Source organism: Hippopotamus amphibius, chromosome 2 (genome assembly GCF_030028045.1).
Source record: "Hippopotamus amphibius kiboko isolate mHipAmp2 chromosome 2, mHipAmp2.hap2, whole genome shotgun sequence".
Lineage (NCBI taxonomy): Eukaryota > Metazoa > Chordata > Mammalia > Artiodactyla > Hippopotamidae > Hippopotamus > Hippopotamus amphibius.
This window is the reverse complement of record NC_080187.1, coordinates 208,451,395-208,455,652: the sequence shown is the minus strand read 5'-3', so window position 1 is coordinate 208,455,652 and position 4,258 is coordinate 208,451,395. Positions and strand designations below refer to the sequence as shown.

General features: G+C 33.1%; 1 pseudogene; it reads right to left on the bottom strand.

Annotated features, from left to right (window-relative positions):
* Positions 1-1,301: 1,301 nt before the first annotated feature.
* On the bottom strand, positions 1,302-1,427 carry LOC130847583 (U4 spliceosomal RNA; annotated as a pseudogene).
* Positions 1,428-4,258: the final 2,831 nt, after the last annotated feature.

The following is a 4,258-nucleotide window of genomic DNA, read 5'->3' as shown; positions in this document are numbered from 1 at the left end:
TTCTTTTCTTGTATCTTTGGGCTTAGTTTGTTCTTAGTGTAAAGTTAGGTTGTTTAATTCAGATTTTTCTTTTTTCTTAATGTTGGTGTTTATTGCTGTAAACTTCTTTCTTAGAACTCCTTTTGTTGCATCCTAGAAGCTTTGGTATATTGTATTTCCATTTGTCTCACTATCTTTTTAAATTTCTCTTTCGTTTTGTTCTTTCACCTATTGGTTGTTCTAGAGCATATTGTTTAATCTGCACACATCTGTGAATCTTCCAGTTTTTCTCTTGTAATTGATTTCTAGTTTCATACCATTGTGTTTGGAAAAGAAGCTTGGTATGATTTCAGTTGTCTTAAATTTATTAAGACTTGTCTTAATTTCTATTTCCCTGTTGATTAATGATGTTAAATATGCTTTCATGTATCTATTTACCATCTATTATCTTCTTTGGTAAAATATCTGTTCAAATCTTTTGTCCATTATGTTATTGGGTTGCTTGTTTCTTATTATTGAATTTTGAGAGTTTTTTTTAATATATTCTAGACAAAAAGTCTATATCGTGTGTGTTTTGAAATATTAACTCCCAATCTGTAGCTTTTCTTTTCATTTCCTTAACACTGTCTTTCAAAGAATAGAAGTTTTAAGTTTTGATAAAGTCCAAGATATTCATTTTTTACTCTTACACATTATGCTTTTGATGTGATATCTAAGAAATCTTTGCTTAACCCAAGAAAACAAAGATTTTCCTCCTTTGTTTTCTTCTAAAAGTTTTATAGTTTTAGGCTTTACACTTCTATGATCCATTTTGAATAAATCTTTGCATTGATATGTGGTGCAAAGTATGGGTCAAGGTTCTATATATAGCTATCTTCAGTTACTCAAGCATCATTTGTTGAAAAGAATATCCTTTCCCCATTGAAGTGCCTTTGCACCTTTGTCAAAAATCAATGTATATGCTTGAACTCTCTATCCTGTTCCATGATCTCTGTGTTTATTTTGTGTCAATGCCACACTGTCCTGATAACTCTAGCTTCATACCAACTCAGATAACATGACTCCTCTGATGTTTTTCTTTTTCAGAATTGTTTTGGTTATCTTACCATCTTTACCTTTCCATACCAATTTTAGAATTGGCTTGTCAATTTCTACCAAAAAAAAGTCTATTGTCTTTGATTTGTATTGCATTGAATTTATAGACAATTTTAGTAGAATTAACATTATAACAATATCAAGTCTTCTAACCCATGAACATGGCTTACCTTTCTATTTTTTTAGATCTTTGAATTTTTTTTCATTAGCATTTTGGAGTTTTCAGCATAAAGATCTTGTAAATATTTTTTAGTTTTATACCTAAGTATTTACTTTTTGGTGTTATTTTCAATTAGCAATAATTGTGCCTCAGATAAACCTCATTGGCTACAATATTGCCACTGTGCAAAGTTTTTTGGTGTTATTTTAATGGCATTGTTTTTATTTATTTTCTTTTTTTCTTTAAGAACTTTTATTGAGATACAATTGACATACAATAAACTGCATATATTTATAAGTGTACAATTTGATATTTTTTTCTTATTAGTAATGTATATATGGCAATCCCAATCTCCCAATTCATTCCCCTCCAACTCCCCCCCCACGCTTTCCATATGTTTGTTCTCTACATCTGTGTCTCTATTTCTGCCTTGCAAACTGGTTGATTTGTACCATTTTTCCATATTCTGCATATATGTGTTAATAAATGATACTTGTTTTTCTCTTTCTGACTCACTTCACTCTGTATGACATTGTCTAGGTCCATCCATATCTCTACAAATGTCCCAATTTCATTGCTTTTTACAGCTGAGTAATAGTCCATTGTATATATGTGCCATATCTTTTATATCCATTCATCTGTTGATGGACGTTTAGGTTGCTTCCATGTCCTGGCTATTGTAAATAGTGCTGCAAAGAACATTGGAGTGTATGTGTCCTTTTGAATTATGGTGTTCTCTGCGTATATGCCCAGCAGTGGGATTGCTGGGTCATATGGTAGTTCTATTTTTAGTTTTGCAAGGAACCCCCATACTGTTCTCCATCATGGCTGTATCAATTTATATTCCCACCAACCGTGCAAGTGTGGAAGGAAATTTCTTATCATATGCCACTGGACTCTATAGTCTTGATCCTGTTAGATCCCAGTAGTGGGATTGCTGGAGCATATGGTAACTCTATTTTTAGTTTCTCAAGGAACCTCCATTCTATTCTCCATAGTGGCTGTATCAGTTTACATTCCCACCAACAGTGCAAGAGAGTTCCCTTTTCTCCACACCCTCTCCAGCATTTACTGTTTGTAGATTTTCTGATGATACCCATTCTAACCGGTGTGAGGTGATACCTCATTGTCGTTTTGATTTGCGTTTCTGTAATAGTTAGCGATGTTGAGCAGCTTTTCATGTGCCTCTTGGCCATCCGTATGTCTTCTTTGGAGAAATGCCTATTTAGGTCTTGGGTTGTTTTGATTTTTGATATTGAACTGCATGAACTGTTTATATATTTTGGAGATTAATCCTTTGTCTGTTGATTCATTGGCAAATATTTTCTCCCATTCTAAGGGTTGTCTTTTCATCTTGCTTATAGTTGCCTATGCTGTGCAGAAGCTTTGAAGTTTCATTAGGTCCCACTTATTTATTTTTGTTTCTATTTCCATTACCCTAGGAGGTGGATCAAAAAATTCTTGCTGTGATTTATGTCAAAGAGTGTTCTTCCTATGTTTTCCTCTAGGAGTTTTATAGTGTCTGGCCTTATATTTAGGTCTTTAATCCATTTTGAGTTTATTTTTGTGTTTGGTATTAGGAAGTGTTCTAATTTCATTCTTTTACATGTAGCTGTCCAGTTTTCCCAGCACCACTTATTGAAGAGGCTGCCTTTTCTCCATTGTATATCCTTGCCTCCTTTGTCATAGATTAGTTGACCATAGTTTATCTCTGGGCTTTCTATCCTGTTCCATTGATCTATATTTCTGTTTTTGTGCTGGTACCATGTTGTCTTGATTACTGTAGCTTTGTAGTATAGTCTGAAGTCAGGTAGTCTGATTCCTTCAGCTCCATTTTTTCCCCTCAAGATTGCTTTGGCTATTCGGGGTCTTTTCATGGCATTGTTTTTAAAATTCAATTCTAGTATGTAGAAATTCAATTAATTTTGTATGTTAACCTTGTATCCTGAAACTATGCTAACCTCCCTTTTTCACTTTAGTGGCTGTGTGTGTGTGTGTGTGTGTGTGTGTGGTAGGTTCTTTCAGATTTTCTGTGTAGTAATCATGCTGTTTACAAAGAGATGCTTTTATTTCTTCCATTCCATCTGCATGTCTTTGTTTGTTTTTCTTACCTCATTGCTTTGCCTAGGACCTTCAGTACAATGTTGAATAGATGTGGTGAAAGTGTATATCCTTGTCGTATTCCTGATCTTAGAGAGAAAGCAGTTGGTCTTTCACCATTAAGTAAGATATTAGCTGTAGATACCCTATATCAGGCTGAGGAAGTTCCTTATATTCTTAGTTTGCTTAGGGCTTTTAATTCAAATGGATGTTGAATTTTATTTTATTTTTATTTATTCTAATGGCCATATTTATTCTTCAATCTGTTGATATGATGACACATTAATTTTTAAATATTGAAAAAATCCTGCATTCTTAGGATAAATCCTACATGGTCATGATGTGTTATCCTTCTTTTATATTGCAGGATTCAATTTGCTAATATTTTATGGAGGATTTTTGCATCTATTTTCATGAAGAATATTGGGCTGTGGTTTTCTTATTTTCTAATGTCTTTGGTTGTGGTATCAGGGTGATACTGGCTTCATAAAATGATCTGAGAAGTGTTTCCTCCTAGTCTATTTTGTGGAAGAATTTGTATAAAATTGGTAATGTTTCTTTCTTAATTGTTTGGTAGAATTCACCAGGTATGCTACCTGGAGCTATTGTTTTCTTTCTTAGGTTTTCAAATACAAATTCAATTTCCTTAATAGATATAGGACTAATCAGGTTATGTATTTCTTCTTGAGTGAGCTTAAGTAATATCAGCTTTCAAGAAATTTGTCCATACATCTAAGTTGTCCAATTTATTGGCATAAAGTTATTTATAATATTCCCATATCATCCTTTAAATGCCTATAGGATTTGTAATGATGTCTCCTCTTTCATTCCTGATATTGGTAATTTGTGCCTTCTTTCTTTCTACCTTTATAAGTTTTATGCTAGGCTAGAGGTTTACCAATGCTGTTGATATTCACCAAGAAA